This window comes from Zalophus californianus, chromosome 8 (assembly GCF_009762305.2).
Source record: "Zalophus californianus isolate mZalCal1 chromosome 8, mZalCal1.pri.v2, whole genome shotgun sequence".
NCBI lineage: Eukaryota > Metazoa > Chordata > Mammalia > Carnivora > Otariidae > Zalophus > Zalophus californianus.
In genome coordinates, this window is record NC_045602.1 from 90,081,551 (window position 1) to 90,098,702 (window position 17,152).

The 17,152-nt window shown below is 42.2% G+C and overlaps 1 pseudogene; it reads left to right on the forward strand.

Annotated features, from left to right (window-relative positions):
- The first annotated feature begins 14,433 nt into the window (after window positions 1–14,433).
- LOC113936897 lies at window positions 14,434–15,447 on the forward strand (annotated as a pseudogene).
- The last annotated feature ends 1,705 nt before the right edge of the window (window positions 15,448–17,152 follow it).

The following is a 17,152-nucleotide window of genomic DNA, read 5'->3' on the forward strand; positions in this document are numbered from 1 at the left end:
CTTTGGAAAAATGTCTGTTCATGTCTTCTGCCCATTTCTTGATTAGATTATTTGTTCTTTGGGTGTTGAGTTTGATAAGTTCTTTATAGATTTTGGATACTAGCCCTTTATCTGATATGTCATTTGCAAATATTTTCTCCCATTCTGTCGGTTGTCTTTTGGTTTTGTGGACTGTTTCTTCTGCTGTGCAAAAGCTTTTTATCTTGATGAAATCCCAATAGTTCATTTTTGCCCTGGCTTCGCGTGCCTTTGGTGATGTTTCTAGGAAGAAGTTGCTGCGGCTGAGGTCAAAGAGGTTGTTACCTGTGTTCTCCTTTAGGATTTTGATGGACTCCTGTCTCACGTTTAGGTCTTCCAACAATTTGGAGTCTATTTTTGTGTGTGGTGTAAGGAAATGGTCCAGTTTCATTGTTCTGCATGTGGCTGTCCAATTTTCCCAACACCATTTGTTGAAGAGACTGTCTTTTTTCCATTGGACATTCTTTCCTGCTTTGTCAAAGATAAGTTGACCATAGAGTTGAGGGTCCATTTCTGGGCTCTCTATTCTGTTCCATTGATCTATGTGTCTGTTTTTGTGCCAGTACCATACTGTCTTGATGATGACAGCTTTGTAATAGAGCTGGAAGTCCGGGAATTGTGATGCCGCAGCTTTGCTTTTCTTTTTCAATATTCCTCTGGCTATTCGGGGTCTCTTCTGGTTCCATACAAATTTTAGGATTATTTGTTCCATTTCTTTGAAAAAAGTGGATGGTATTTTGATGGGGATTGCATTGAATGTGTAGATTGCTCTAGGTAGCATTGACATCTTCACAATGTTGGTTCTCCCAATCCATGAGCATGGAACATTTTTCCATTTCTTTGTGTCTTCTTCAATTTCTTTCCTGAGTATTTTATAGTTTTCTGAGTACAGATCCTTTGCCTCTTTGGTTAAATTTATTCCTAGGTATCTAATGGTTTTGGGTGCAATTGTGAATGGGATCGACTCCTTGATTTGTCTCTCTTCTGTCTTGTTGTTGGTGTATAGGAATGCCACTGATTTCTGTGCATTGATTTTTATCCTGCTACTTTACTGAATTCCTGTATGAGTTCTAGCAGTTTTGGGGTGGAGTCTTTTGGGTTTTCCACATACAGTATCATATCATCTGCAAAGAGTGAGAGTTGACTTCCTCTTTGCCGATTTGGATGCCTTTGATTTCTTTTTGTTGTCTGATTGCTGTGGCTAGGACTTCTAATAATATGTTGAATAGCAGTGGTGAGAGTGGACATCCCTGCCGCGTTCCTGACCTTAGGGGAAAAGCTCTCAGGTTTTCCCCATTGAGAATGATATTCGCTGTAGGTTTTTCGTAGATGGCTTTTATGATATTGAGGTATGTACCCTCTATCCCTATACTCTGAAGAGTTTTGATCATGAAAGGATGCTGTACTTTGTCAAATGATTTTTCTGCATCTACTGAGAGGATCATATGATTCTTGTTCTTTCTTTTGTTAATGTATTGTATCACGTTGATTGATTTGCGGATGTTGAACCAACCTTGCAGCCCAGGGATAAATCCCACTTGGTCATGGTGAATAATCCTTTTAATGTACTGTTGGATCCTATTGGCTAGTATTTTGGTGAGAATTTTTGCATCTATGTTCATCAAGGATATTGGTCTGTAATTCTCCTTCTTGATGGGGTCTTTGTCTGGTTTGGGGATCAAGGTAATGGTGGCCTCATAAATTGAATTTGGAAGTTTTCCTTCCATTTCTCTTCTTTGGAACAGTTTCAGGAGAATAGGTATTAATTCTTCTTTAAATGTCTGATAGAATTCCCCCTGGGAAGCCATCTGGCCCTGGGCTTTTGTTTGTTGGGAGATTTTTGATGACTGCTTCAATTTCCTTAGTGGTTATAGGTCTGTTCAGGTTTCTATTTCTTCCTGGTTCAGTTTTGGTAGTTGATACATCTCTAGGAATGCACCCATTTCTTCCAGGTTATCTAATTTGCTGGCATAGAGTTGCTCATACTATGTTCTTATAATTGTTTGTATTTCTTTGGTGTTGGTCGTGATCTCTCCTCTTTCATTCATGATTTTGTTGATTTCAGTCATTTCTCTTTTCTTTTTGATCGGTCTGCCCAGGGGTTTATCAATCTTGTTAATTCTTTCAAAGAACCAGCTCCTAGTTTTGTTGATCTGTTCTACTGTTCTTTTGGATTCTATTTCATTGATTTCTGCTCTGATCTTTATTATTTCTCTTCTCCTGCTGGTTTTAGGCTTTATTTGCTGTTCTTTCTCCAGCTCCTTTAGGTGTAGGGTTAGGTTGTGTATTTGAGACCTTTATTGTTTCTTGAGAAAGGCTTGTATTGCTATATACTTTCCTCTCAGGACTGCCTTTGCTCTATCCCAAAGATTTTGGACAGTTGTGTTTTCATTTTCATTGGTTTCCATGAATATTTTGAATTCTTCTTTAATTTCCTGGTTGACCCATTCATTCTTTAGTAGGATGCTCTTTAGCCTCCATGTATTTGAGTTCTTTCCGATTTTCCTCTTGTGATTGAGTTCTAGTTTCAAAGCATTGTGGTCTGCAGGGAATGATCCCAATCTTTTGGTACCGGTTGAGACCTGATTTGTGACCTAGGATGTGATCAATTCTGGAGAATGTTCCATGGGCACTAGAGAAGAATGTGTATTCCGTTGCTTTGGAATGGAATGTTCTGAATATGTCTGTGAAGTCCATTTGGTCCAGTGTGTCATTTAAAGTCTTTATTTCCTTGTTGATCTTTTGCTTAGATGATCTGTCCATTTCAGTCAGGGGGGTGTTAAAGTCCCCCACTATTATTTTAATATTGTCAGTGTGTTTCTTTGCTTTTGTTATTAATTGCCTAATATAATTGGCTGCTCCCATGTTCGGGGCATAGATATTTACAATTGTTAGATCTTCTTGTTGGATAGACCCTTTAAGTAAGATATAGTGTCCTTCCTCATCTCTTATTACAGTCTTTGTTTTAAAATCTAGTTTGTCTGATGTAAGGGTTGCCACCCCAGCTTTCTTTTGGTTTCCATTAGCATGGTAAATGGTTTTCCACCCCCTCACTTTCAATCTGGGGGTGTCTTTGGGTCTAAAATGAGTCTCTTGCAGACAGCATATTGATGGGTCTTGTTTTTTAATCCAATCTGATAGCCTGTGTCTTTTGATTGGGGCATTTAGCCCATTTACATTCAGGGTAACTATTGAAAGGTATGAATTTAATGCCAATGTATTGCCTGTAAGGTGACTGTTACTGTATGTTGTCTATGTTCCTTTCTGCTCTTTGCTGCTTTTAGGTTCTCTCTTTGCTTAGAGGACCCCTTTCAATATTTCTTGGAGGGCTGGTTTCGTGTTTGCAAATTCCTTTAGTTTTTGTTTGTTCTGGAAGCTTTTGATCTCTCCTTCTATTTTCAATGACAGCCTAGCTGGATATAGTATTCTTGGCTGCATATTTTTCTCCTTTAGTGCTCTGAAGATATCTTGCCAGTCCTTTCTGGCCTGCCAGGTCTCTGTGGATAGGTCTGTTGCCAATCTAATGTTTCTACCATTGTAGGTTACATATCTCTTCTCCCGAGCTGCTTTCAGGATTTTCTCTTTGTCTCTGAGACTCGCAAGTTTCACTATTAGATGTCGGGGTATTGACCTATTATTATTGATTTTGAGAGGGGTTCTCTGTGCCTCCTGGATTTTGATGCCTGTTTCCTTCCTCACATTAGGGAAGTTCTCTGCTATAATTTGCTCCAATATACCTTCTGCCCCTCTCTGTCTTTCTTCTTCTTCTGGGATCCCAATTATTCTAATGTTGTTTCGTCTTATCGTATCCCTTATCTCTCCAATTCTGCCCTCGTGATCCTGTAGTTTTTTTTCTCTCTTTTTCTCAGCCTCTTTATTTTCCATCATTTGGTCTTCTATATCACTGATTCTCTCTTCTGCCTCATTTCTCCTAGCAGTTAGTGCCCCCATTTTTGATTGCACCTCATTAATAGCCTTTTTGATTTCGACTTGGTTAGATTTTAGTTCTTTTATTTCTCCAGAAAGGGTTTCTCTAATAACTTCTACGCTTTTTTCAAGCCCAGCTATTATCTTTAAATTCATGATTCTGAACTCTAGGTCCAACATCGTACTAATGTCCATATTGAGTAGGTCCCTGGCTGACGGTACTACCTCTTGTTCTTTTTGCCGAGGCGATTTTTTCGTCTTGTCATTTTGTCCAGAGGAGAAGAGTTGAATGAGAGAACAAAATGCTAACAGGTTTACAACGTCCCCAGCACATATACTGTATACAAATCAGAAAAGACCTGAAGCCAAGGAAAAGAAAGGGAAAGAAAGAAAAAAGAAAGAGAAAAAAAAAGAAAAAAAAAGGTCAAAACAAAAACAGAACAATACAAAAAAAGCAGAATATGATCAAATATGATAAGGCTAGTGCATAGATCAGTGCCACACACTAGATTTTGGGTGTATTTTGGTCTGTTAGAAAAAAGTGCCTCCTAAGATTTTAAAGGAAGAAAACATATATGTACAAAATAAGGGTTGATACAACGAAGGGATGGAAGATGACTGTAAAGACGAAAATTATAAAAGATTTTATAAAAGGACTTGATAAGATAAGAAGTTGTTTGAAAAAAGAAAGAAGAAGATTTAGGAAAAAAAAAAAGGGAGAGAATGTGATCAGCCAGGAGACTAGAACAGAGCCATACACTAGTGATTTAGGGTATATTTTGATCTATTAGAAGAAACTGTATCTCAAAATTTTAAAGAGAGAACAACTTATATATATATGCCAAAAATAAGGGTAACTACTATGAAGGGATAAAATATGACTCTAAAAATGAAAAATAAAAAATGTTTTTTTTAAAAAGATTGATAAGATGTTGGTTGAAAAAGGGAAAAAGAAAAATAAAAAAAAAACAGTTAACAAAAATTAACTTTGATGAACTAATGAATCATGGTAAAAAAAAGCCATGAATTCTATGTGCAGTATTCCCCTAGCACTGGAGTTCTCCCGTTCTCCTTGATCGGTAAACTTGGTCTTGGCTTGCTGGCTGTTCTGATCTTCTGGGGGAGGGGCCTGTTGCTGTGGTTTCCAAATGTCTTTGCCGGAGGCTGAATTGCCCCGCCCTTGTCTGTCCGGGCTAAGCAAGCTGCTCAGGTTTGATCTCAGGAGCTTTTGTTCCCTGCAAGCTCTAGGTACAGCTTTGGAGGACCAGGGTGAAAGTGGTGGCCTCCCAATCTGCACCCGGAGGAGCTGAGAACTCGGGGCCCCGCTCCTCAGTGCGCCCCCAGAGAAAAGCAGTCACTCCCATGTCCCCGGTCTCCGGCCGCACTCCGCGTTCACCCGGCCTGTGACCGAGCATTGCTATCTCTGGCACCCGACCCTGTGTGGAGTCTCCAAACCCAGCAGATCCCTGCGGTGCGCTCCCGCGCCACTCCTCCCCGGGAAGGAAGGGGAGTCTCCCCGGCTCTGCCACTTTTTGGGTCCCTGCTGGAGGAGCAGTGGCCCGACTGGGCCGCGGATCACAGTTTATGGCAACCCCGAGCTGAGAGACCATGCCTCGGCTCCGTCTCTGCAGCCGGCTTCCCCACTCTGATACGTGGGAGCTCTGGCGCACTCAGGCACCCCTGGTCCTTCTGCGACCCCAAGGGTCCCGAGACCACACTGCCCCGGGAGCATTCCACCCCCCGCTTAGGCACTGCAGCGACGTCCCTCAGCGGAGTCGACTTCTAACAGTTCCGATTTTGTGCTCCGCGGCTCTATCACTTGCCAGAAGCGGCCGGTGGAGGCCCCTCCCCCGCCGTCTATCCTCCCGAATATCGCCTCGGATTCACTTCTCCGTATGTCCTACCTTCCAGTAAGTGGTCGCTTCTCTGTTCAGAGAGTTGCTGCTACTCTCCTCTTCGATCTCCTGTTGAGTTTGTAGGTGTTCAGAATGGTTTGATCCCTATTCAACTGAATTCCTGAGACCAGACGAAATCTAGGTCTCCTACTCCTCCGCCATCTTGCTCCCAACTTGTTTGTGTCTTCTTCTGTTTCTTTCATCAATGTCTTCCAGTTTTTTAAATTTTATTTTTTAATTTTTAATTTTTTACAGCTTTAAAAAATTTTCATTTTCAGTACAGTAAATTTACTCATAAAAACATTCTAAAAATGTACAATTTTTCCTTTTTAACAAAGTATAATAAAACATAAAAACATAAAAACTTCAAAAACAATACTTAACATTTATAATTCAAAATCAAATTAGCAGAATATTAAATATTTATAAAACTATTTAAAAATATTCATAAAGTTACATGCAATTTTGTAGAATTGACATAAAAGAATGGCTCAAAAATGGGATAATTTTCCTTCATTCCTATAAAGAAAATCTGTCCAATATAAGCTGTGAAGATTCTTGAGTACATGAGGTCTCTGATTTCAGTACCAAACCCTTCATTTTTTTGCATGTAAGAACTTAATGCATGTGAGGGGCTTGTTACAATCCCTGGAACTGACTGACAGAGCTCACTGCGCTCCCCTCCCCCCAAAACAGTGTAGTCAAGTGGACCTTTGGCCTTAACCAGCAAGTATGTGGTTTCACAAGTGTTGATTAAAAAATTTTTTCTTTTTTTTTTTTTAAATATTTTATTTATTTATTTGACAGAAAGAGAGAGAGCATGCACAAGCAGGGGGGAGCAGTGGAGGAAGAGGGAGAAGCAGGTTCCCCACTGAGCAGGGAGCCTGATGCAAGGCTCAATCCCAGGACCCCCGGGATCATGACCTGAGTGGAAGGCAGACTTTTAACTGACTGAGCCACCCAGGGACCCTAATTTTTAATTTTTAAAAAGATTTTATTTATTTGAGAGAGAGAGCAAAAGAGAGAGCACAAGTCAGGGGGAGAGGGTCAGAGGCAGAGGGAGAAGCAGGCTCCCTCCTGAGCAGGGAGCCTGACACCAGGCTTGATCTCAAGATTCCAGGATCAAGACCTGAGCCAAAGGCAGACGTTCAACTAACTGAGCCATCTAGGTGCCACTTAATGTCTTATAGTTTTAAGTCTTTCACCTCCTTGGTTAGATTTATTCCTAGGTCTTTTAGTCTTTTTGATGAAATTATAAACTGCTTTCTTGCTTTCTCTTTCTTATAGTTAGTTATTAGTATAATAGAAATACCACAGATTTATGTATATTGATTTTCTATTCTGCAAGCTTACTGAATTTATTAGTTATAACAGATTTTTTGGTGGAGACTATAGGATTTTCTATAGTAGTATCATGTCATCTGCAAATAGTGACAGTTTTACCTCTTCTTTTCTGATTTGGATGACTTTATTTCTTTTTCTTGCCTTATTTCTTGATTAGAACTTCCAGCACCATGTTGAATAGATGTGGGTTCATCTTATTTGGAACTCTTGGGCTTCCTGGACCTTGATGACTGTTTGCTTCTCCAGACTCGGGAAGTTTTCAGCCATTATTTCTCCTAATATATTTTCTGGTCCATTCTCTCTCTTCTCCTTCTGGGACCCCAATAATGTGAATATTATTCTGCTTGATGTTGTCCGTTAGGTAGCCTCACTTTTTAAAATTGTTTTTTTGGTTTTGCTGCTCTATCTGGGTGGGTTCTATTTTTTTTTGTTTTCCAGTCCTCTGGTCCATTCTTTTGTTTTATCTATTCTACTGTTGAATGCCTTCAGTGTATTTTTTTTTTTTCAGTTCAGTTATTGTATTCGTTAGTTAACTTCTGTTTGGTACTTTCTTATATTTTCTATTTTTTTATTCAAGTTCTCATTGTGTTCATTCATTCTTTTCCTGAGTCTTGCGAGTATTTTTATGACCATTACTTATCTCTGTGTAAGGTGTTTTCCTGAGGTTTTGTCTTATTCTTTTGTTTGGAACATATTCCTCTGTCTCTTCATTTTGCCTGACTCTGTGTTTGTTCCTGTGTATTTAGGAAATCAGTTACCTTTTCCAGTCTTGAAGGAGTTGCTTTGTGTAGGAGATGTCCCATGGGGTTCAGGAGCACTATTGTCCCTGGAGACCAGAGCCAGGCACTCAAGGGGCATCCCCGGTGTGACTGCACAAGCCTGCCTGCTGTGGTGGGGCTGTGGCAGCAGCACAGGGTGAGTAGGATTCTCACCCAGCCTGACTGTGCTGCATGGCTGTGGAATGGTGTGAGTTAGGTTCTCAGTGGGGTATGCCCTCTAGTGCTAACAGGTTTGAGGGAGAGTTTCAAAATGGCACTCACCAGCACCTGTGTTAGCAAGTTAGAATGAGGTCACAAAAATGGCGCCAGCCAGTATCTGTGTCTCTGGAGAGAGTCACTACAAGTTCCTGCCTTCCTGACAGATGCCATAAGATTCTTAAGTAAGTCACCTTCACATATGGTCTAGGTGCCTTCACATATGGTCTAGGTGTTTTTGTGCTGGGTCCTGGAGCAGATAAGTCCGTGCACGAACCCTTTAAAGACAGGCTATCCATTCCCTATAGTTCTATGGTTATCCTGGATGTAATCCCTGTTGGTTTCCAAAGCCAGGCATTCTGGGGTCTTGTCTCTCTTATGCAGGATCTAGGGGTTGGCATGACTGATGTGGAGCACAGATTCCTTGCTTCTCAGGGAAGAGTTCTGTATTTTGGAGATGCCCCTGATTGTGGATTACTGCATCTGGGGTGGGTTTGTTTTTTAAAGATTTATTTATTTGTTTGAGAGAGAGAGAGAGAGAGAGAGAGGCAGGGAGGGGTAGAGGGAGATGGAAAGAGAGAGAGAATCTCCAGCAGACTCCCCACTGAGCACAGAGCCCAATGTGGGGCTCGATCTCACAACCCTGAGATCATGACCTGAGCTGAAACCAAGAGTCAGCTGCTTAACCAACTGAGCCACCCAGGTGCCCCGAGGTGGGTGTTTTTTTAAACAAGCATTGTGTCTCTGCCTCTCCTATTTGTTTCAAGTTGTTCTTTTATCCTTTGCTGTGGAACATCTAGTTTTCACAGGAAATTATTCCATATATAGTTGCAAATTTGTTGTGTTCATGAGAGGAGGTAATTTCAGGATATTTCTACCCACCATTTTGAACTACCCCCCAGTGAATTCTCTTAAGGCAAAATGGATTTTTTTTGCTTACAACCACAACCTTCCAAATGATACACTTTACCACAGACAACTGCCTTAGAATTTGTGGCTATGACATTCTTTCCCAGACTTTTCATATCTTGTTAATGTAATGCACATTGCCTTTAATGTAGTTTTGAGGACCACATCATGACATACATTGCCAGTGGCCTGCCCTTACTTCTCTAGTGCATGCCAGCCAGACTCACACATGCCAACAACTGCACTCCTCTGACTCCTGAACCTGGAGCCCCAGATGTAACTGTCCTTGTTATGCCTTTTCTGAAGTCCTGACCCTAGTCACAGTCCGGAGTCTGTGAGCATAATGAAACGGTGCTTCACACCATTAATTCAGGGATGGTTTACTGTACTGCACTAGAAACTGGAACATGTGAGGAGAGACCCAGGATCAGGAAGAACATCCCTGGTGGAGGGCCTGGAATGAGCAGTCGCAGGATAGCAAGACCAAGGAAACATGGGGACAGAGCAAAGGTCTCTGGGTAAGAAGTGTCACAGTTGAAAACACAGCCTACAACCAGGCTGGGCTAGGGCTCAGCAGTCACCCCAAAGAATCTAGACCTTTCCAGATATTTTCTGCAATGATGGGTGGGAGTTGCCAGCACCAAGCTAGCCTGTGTGGCTAAGCTACATTATTTATTACAAGAATGCTAACATAAACAGCTGTATCCAAGGATCCTGTGGTTTGGTGTAACCCCTGAAGCAATTTAATTCCTTGGGCTCAAAACCAAAAGTGACACACAAATTACTCTTTCTCATATCTTTCCCTTTATTGAAATGGAAGTTATGCATATGATTCTGATAGCCTCTCTGGTGTCTTAAAGCAAAGATTTTGTCCAGCAGTAGCTGACTGGAGAAACCATAATCTTATGGTATGTGCCTGGCCAACCTGCATGGCTGGGATGCCCTACAGGTGTCTTGCTTAGAGCTGGATGGGTACACACTGCTCTCCTCACATAGGCAGAGGTGAAGGGAGATACCCATTCATTCCCCTAGGCAGGGGTCCCAGATGCTGCAATTTGTCTGAGGCAGGGTAGGAACTGACCCCAGAGCAGAGTCCCTGGTAGGGCTGGCCCCACATACCAATCAAGGGCCCTGTAAGACATGCAGGTTTCTGATGGTCATAGTCATCATCCCTGGTGGTCAAGAGGTTTGGGTACAAAGCCAGGTCTTCCTGCATTTGGTAAGCAAGAGTCTTGAGGCCTCAGTTCTCATGAACAAATGGAGGTAATAATTGTCCCTGAGCCACAGGGTGGTTGTGGGGACTAAATGAGATATATATAAAATGCTTTAATGTTCACAGGATATTTAATAAGTGCCAGTCACATTCCTCCTCCTTTGTTTTCTTTTTAACATGTGAGGGCTTGAGTGCTGACTATCCAGACTCTGTTTGCCCCCTCCACCTGCCTGCAGTGGAAGCACCATAAAACCCCAGGGCACTTGGAAAATGGTTTGTAGAACCATGGCTCTGCCTAACTTCCCAGTTGATGGAAGTGGAAGCTGGGGCTCAAACGGTGAAGTGATTGTTCTTCCAGCACATCCGAGGGTCCCCTGGCTAGGTAATGTTGGACTCATGCTTGACACACCCCTCACTGGGCTGGGACTGGCATTGAGACAGCACCTAAAATCTCCTTTGGGCTAAAGAGTTGGCCTTTGATAATGTGTACATTAAGCTGCCTTTTTAATTTATATATAATTTATCCTTTTATTCAATAAATATATATTGGCTAGCTCCTATGTGCTAGGAACTTTTCTGGGTGCTTGGGGACAAAGTGGGAGATAAATGGATAATAATCCCTGTCATGAAGGGTTTCATTCCAGTGAGAAAAGGGAAGTCTGTAGACAAGACAAATTAGTAAAATGTACAGGATATTAGGTGTTGAGAATAAATAAGGAAGGGGGTAGGAAGTGATGATGGAGGAGGGAGAGTTGAAGGAGGGAACAGTGAAGTCATCTAGAGGAAGAGCTTTCCAGGCAAAGCAACAAAAAATGCAGATAGATACCTACATGGCTTCAAGTGTTAATTAATGGCTCTGGTCACATTATTGTAGTGGTTGTGGGTATGAGCAGATAAGCAGCTGAGTGTTCAGGGAAGAAGACAGTGGCTCTCCATAGAAGGAGGGGTTCTGGGAGGCTGGTAAAATGAGGATGAAAGAGAAAGATAGGATGGATGAAGGTCCTGCCCTTGGACACTCTGTGGGCGGTAGAAAGCAGCAGCTTTGCCCAGGAGGTGATTGCAACAGTGTCTAGCCTTCCCAGTAGAATGGGTGCAAAGAAGCACAAGGTGACTGCTGCAGATATGCAGGTTGCCACCTAGAACCCCTCCCCTGACCACCGCAGTGCTCACAGCCTGACTGTTAATGCACCGTTAGGTAGGGACCACCTCTGGACCCTGAAGTCTACCTCTGCCAGGTAACAGAATCGGGAAGCCCCTGTCTCCATGTACCTTGGCTACACTGTTCAGGATCAGCTGTATCTCTTATAAAGCAGACATTTGGTTTCTGATGACTTGGAAAGGCTGGTATGTCTCAATTGGCATTTGATCTCAATTGGCTTTGAAATTGGTAATTAGCATGTCTCTATTGGGTTCTGAACTTGAGTATGAAACAGAGGGACATGATCTACAGATCCCCCTCAAAAGAACCCATGAGAGCTATGGCTTCTTGTCCAGCTTTTCTTGTGGCTAATGGCATGTGGTACTGGCCTGGCTGGCTTCTGAGACAGCCAGCCTGTGACTGGAGAACAGAGCAGAGCAGATGATGCCAGTCCAGCAGCTGCGACCTTCGTTTCCACTGGCAGTGTGCACAGAGACAGAAACTAGCAGCAGTATGTCCAGCTCTGCCAAGGCCAAGGCTCCTGGGACCACCATCTGAAGACCAGGCTCTGCCCCTCCAGCAGCCACAGGAACCTCTGTTCCACAGGCCTGCAGGGAGAGCAGGGACTTACCAAATGGATGATTTTTCCCATTCAAGGTGGATGGAGCAGCACCCAGCAAGCTGGTAGATGGTGCACAAGACCTAAGTCACCAGTGGCATCCTTGCCTCACCCAGCTCACCTGCGATTATACTGTAACAACAGGGACAGAGTTTCATCAAAAGCAACCAAAATTTTGATGTAAATGTCATTTTGGAGAACTGATTAATATGTCAAAATATTCAGCTCCCAAGGTATGATAAAAATAACCTGAGTTCTAATTTTATGATTTAACATTCGAATGACTGATCTAAATTCCTTTTCATAAAATCCAATTTAAACCTGTCCCCTTTAACCAGGGGTTTTGGATGGCTTATTTGCTAAGCCCTGAATTTGCATGGGCCAGAATTTATGGTGGAAAGCCACATGTTTTGGAAGACTGGGGGCTCATGGGTTATCCTCCTAGTGGCACTTGCATCTGTACAGCACCTGTTGTTTTTATAACATCAAAGAAAGCAGGAGGCCAGGGACATGTTTGCTGGTCAGTCACAGCCCCTGCTGTATGCTTTAAGGGAAGTGCACTTTCCACACCCAGGGAGAAGTGCTTAGTTAGGTATCCTATTGCTCATTTCCTCTGTCCCATGATGGTGAACTTCAGTGTGAATTCATCCTCCCACTTCTGATATTGCTTCTACTCAGCTCTCGATGGAATTTAGCCTAGCCTGGGCTCCCCAGAAAACAGAGCCTGAGATATACAGAGTATGTGCTCACCTTTTATTGTGAGTGCAATCCTAAGGAAGTGAGGGAATTGGGGGGGGGTGAGGCAGGAAAGGTGGGGGTGTGAATAGGAGGTATGCCAGCTGATTTCTGGGTGCACCTGGCATGTTCAGAGAGGCCTTAAGAAGTCTCTGTGCCTCTGCACTGTTGACTCTGGAGAGGGACAGTACAGGAATGTACCTGTACCTCCCATCATCCATCGGTCAAAGTCCCCTGCCCAGCCCTGACCCTCCTATGCATTGTCATTCCAAACTTTCAAAGAGCCATGTATGAATCAGATGGCCTAATGCTTCATCAACAGCTGGGAAATCCTGGGGTGAGTGTGGAGGGGCAAGGTGTGGGTGGAGGTGCAATGCTGCCCTTTTGTGTTCCCAGGCAAGGAAGGGACAGTAGCCATTGCTGCAGCCTGCAGCAGCTATGGCAGCAGGGACCCAGCTCTAGACCCAAAGGTTCCACAGGCTGGGGCCAGTTCCTGAGACTGGGTCTGGAGGGGGGTGGTCTGGTTCAGTGTTGTTTTGACACAAGGCTTTGTAAAGACAACACTGAAGACTAGTTGGGAAGTACTCAACCCACACAATGGAACAAACTACTAAAAATCAATCATTAATGGACATGGCAAAAAAAAGCATTATGCAGATCTAGGTAATATGGTTCTAGTGTGAACTTGACCAATCCCTGAACATGGAGATACTGGAACTGTGAGTGTGGGGCAGGTAAGGGAAGTGTCTTCACTGTGGCCCTTTTATTTTTATTTTTTTCATTTTCCTCCAACTTATTAAATAATAATTGAAAAATATAATTGTATATATTTGAAGTGTTCACTGTGGTCCTTTCATGGCTCTGTTTCCAAGAAGTCCATGGGCTGCAACACCTCACAGGGTCTATTTCTACTGCATTTGAGATGAGTGATGAGTTCTGGGAATGAGAATACACAATCTACACATGCACACACACTCACACATTCTCACTTATACTCACACACGCTCATACACACTCACACAGGAGTGTTAGTTGAATTCCTTATTTAATTAGCCAAGGAACAACATTTCATCAGAGGTAAAGCAGCCATGGGATAGAGGGTGCAGTGCCATGTGTCTCCATGTAACTTTCCTTGGACCTGGCATCCCCAGAGGGCACATAGCTGCAGGTGATTCTCCAGTCCTAATAAGGTCTTGGCAGATCTGGACAGACCAATTCTTTTTTCTTTTGTAGATTTTAATCTTGACATAATTTCAAGTTTGCAGAAAAGTTGCAGGTTTAGGATAATGAACTCATATAAAACCCTTTACCCTCATTCACCAATTCTTGATATTTACCACAGCATTTTCTGTGTGCATATTAATGTTATTTTTTTCTGGTCCATTTGAGAGAAAGTTGGAATCATTGTGCCGTCTACCCCTAAATATTTCTGTACATGTTCCCAAGAGCAAGAACATACACATTCTTACTCACAGTATAATTACCAAAAATCGGTAATTAAAAAAATTTTATTGAAGTATAATTAATATACAGTGTTTTATTAGTCTCAGGTATACAATATAGTCATTCAACAATTCTATATATTACTCAGTGCTCATTAAGATAAGTGTACTCTTAATTCCCTTTATTTTAGCTCACCTCGCCGGGTGTTGTGCACTAACATGGACCAGGAAGAGGAGCTGCTGAGGATTGCCAGAAAGCTGGAGAAGATGGTGGCCAGGAAGAATATGGAAGGGACCCTTGACTTCTGAAGAAGCTGAACAGCTCTCAGATGTCCATGCAGCTACTCCAGACAACCAGGATTGGAGTCGCCATTAGTGGGGTCCACAAGTGCTGCTCAGACAAAAAGGTGTCCTTGGCCAAAGTCCTCATCAAAAACTGGAAGTAGTTGCTGAACTCACCTGGACCCCCCAAAGGAGAAAAAGGAGAGGAAAGGAAAGGAAAAAGGGCTTGACTGTTCTAACTGGAAGCCAGAGACAGGCCTTACTCCACCAAGGAAAAATTAAGGGGAAGAGTCCAAAGACAGGAGAGACTCTGTGGACTTCAAGTCTTCAGCCACCTTCTTTCCAGAAAGGCCATTGATGGAAAGATCAAACAGCAGAAAATCAAAAGCAGAGACTCCCAAAACACCCAGCAGCCCCTCAACCCCCACCTTTGCCCCCTCCATCTTCCTCTTGGTGCCCTGCTATCTTACAGGGCACTCTGTGTGGGACAAGTGTGTGGAGATGCTCTCAGCAGCCTCGAAGGCCGTTGATGATTACAAAGACTATAGATTCAACTGTGACAAGGTGGCTTCAGAAATAGAAGATCATATCTACCAGGAGCTCAAGGGCATGAACATGAAGTACTAGAACTGGGTACACAGCTGAATCAGCAACCTCAAGGACCTAAGAACCCCAGCCTGAGGAGGAATGTGCTCAGTGGGGCCATCTCTGCTGGGCTCATTGCCAAGATGATGGCAGAAGAAATGGCCAGTGATGAGCTGAGGGAATTGAGGAATGCCATGACCCAGGAGGTTACCTGTGAGCACCAGATAACACCACCACTGACTTCTTCCAGTGCAACAAATGCACGAAAACTGTACCTATAACCAGAGGCAGTCATGCAGTGCTGATGAGCCCATGACTACCTTTGTCTTATGCAATGAATGTGGCAATTGCTGGAAGTTCTGTTGATAGAAATGCCAGCCAGGATTTCAGTGAACAAAGTGAGGAAGAACAAAGAGAAAACATTAAGGCATTGTAGCTGGAAGAAAAATAAAAATGAAGAAAGAAATTCCCTGTATTTTACCCATCCTCCCACCCACCTCCCTTTTGGCAGCTACCAATTTGTTCTCTGTATCTAAGAGTCTGTTTTATTATTAATCTCTTTTTTTGTTTGTTTTGTTTCTTAAATTCCACATATGAGTGAAATCATGTGCTATTTGTCTTTCTCTGACTGACTTATTTCACTTAGCATTAGAGCCTGTAGGTCCCTCCATGTTGTTGCAAATGACAAGAGCTCATCCTTTTTATGGCTGAATAATATTCCATAGTATTTATATGTACCACATCTTCTTTATCCATTCATTTGTCAGTGGACACATGGGTCACTTACATATCTTGGCTATTGTAACGATGCTACAATAAACATAGCAGTGCATATATCTTTTGGAATTAAAATTTTGGTTTCTTTGAGAAAATGCCCAGTAGTATGGCAATTCTAATTTTAACTTATAATTTTTTGAGGAAGCTCCATACTGTTTTCATCACTGGCCACACCAGTTTGCACTCCCACCAACAGTGTAAGAGGATTCCCCTTTCTCCACATCCTTGCCAACACTTGATATTTTTTTGTCTTTTTGATAATAGTCATTCTGACAGGTGTGAGGTGATGTCTCATTATCATTTTCATTTGCATTTTCCTGATGATGAGTGATGTTGAGCATCTTTTCATGTGTCTGCTGACCATCTGTATGTCTTCTTTGGAAAAATGGGAAAAATGTCTATTCAGATCCTCTGTCCTTTTTTTTTTCTTCTGCCCATTTTTAATAGGATTATTTGTGGGGTTTTTTGGTGTGAGTTGTATAAGTTTTTAAATAATTTTTGGATATTAACCTCTTATATTGAATGTATCATTTGCAAATATCTTCTCCCATTCAGTAGGTTGCCTTTTCTTGTTTTATTGATGGTTCCCTTCTCTGTGCAAAAGCTTTTTATTTTGGTGTAGTACCCATAGTTCAATTTCACTTTTGTTTCCCTTGCCTGAGGAGATATACCTAAAAAAATGTTTCTCCTGCCAATGTCAAAGAAATTACTGCCTATGTTTTCTTGTAGGAATTTTATGGTTTCCTGTCTCACATTTAGGTTTTTAATCAATTTTGGGTTTATTTTTGTGTCTGGTGTAAGAAAGTAGTCCAGTTTCATTCTTTTTTATGTAACTGTCCAGTTTTTCCAGCAACATCTGTTGAGGATACATTTTTCCCCTTGTATATTCTTGCCTCCTTTGCCATAGATTAATTGACCATATATGCATGGGTTTACCGGCACACAATAGACACATAGATCAATGGAAAAATTAGAAAATTTAATACTGTTATCTAGTAAATGTCAATGTCTTGGACAATGCTCATTGTCAGCCTTTCTTCTCCATCTAGATCCAAGCATGAGGGCCGTGTTGTGTTCACTTGTCATATTGCTATCTCCTTTCCTCTAGAGCTGTTTCTCAAGTCTTTGTCTTTCATCACCTTGACATTTCTGGGGAGAACAGGATAGTTATTTGAACAATGTTCCATATGTTTAGATCACTTACAAGTCAGGGACACCCTGGAAGCCCAGCAAATCAGGAGGGACAGCCCGATGGGTGCAGAGCCCACCAGGAGACTCCATGCTAACAAGCTAT